Here is a 406-nt window from a genome sequence, read left to right as displayed (position 1 = left end):
GCGCTGGGCAGGAGGTGGCGCTGTCCCAGCCGAGGCAGGAGGGGCAGTGGCCCCCCTGCTCACTCTGAGAGGGCGGGGGGGGGGGCAGGAAGGCGTCAGCACAAAGCCCTTCTGGAAGTTTCCAGCTGGGATCGCGCTCCTCCCACTGTGTCTGAGCCAAATGAGGACCAAGCGGAGAGCATAGGGATGCGGTTCCACTGGATTAGGGCCCCCCACCTCCCGGACCTCACTTGAGCTTTAATCACCCCCAGCCCAGTCCCATCCTGAGGTCGGGCTCCAGTGGATGAACTGGGGGACGCACCACCCCCATAGTCACCGAGGCCCCGGCCGGGGTGGGGGGCTGTCAGGGTGAGCCAGGCAGTCGCGAGAGCTGGGAGCTGGGGGGCGGCCCGGGCCCCACAGCCGC

General features: G+C 68.7%; 1 protein-coding gene across 1 annotated transcript in view; it reads left to right on the top strand.

Annotated features, from left to right (window-relative positions):
* The window catches only part of LOC102754192 (adenylosuccinate synthetase isozyme 1), a 20,318-nt gene that overhangs the window by 15,404 nt on the left and 4,508 nt on the right, over positions 1 to 406 (top strand). The gene's annotated exons all lie outside the window — the stretch shown is intronic.

The sequence above is a fragment of the Myotis davidii genome, unplaced genomic scaffold (assembly GCF_000327345.1).
Source record: "Myotis davidii unplaced genomic scaffold, ASM32734v1 scaffold472, whole genome shotgun sequence".
Lineage (NCBI taxonomy): Eukaryota > Metazoa > Chordata > Mammalia > Chiroptera > Vespertilionidae > Myotis > Myotis davidii.
This window is presented reverse-complemented; position numbering and strand designations above follow the sequence as displayed.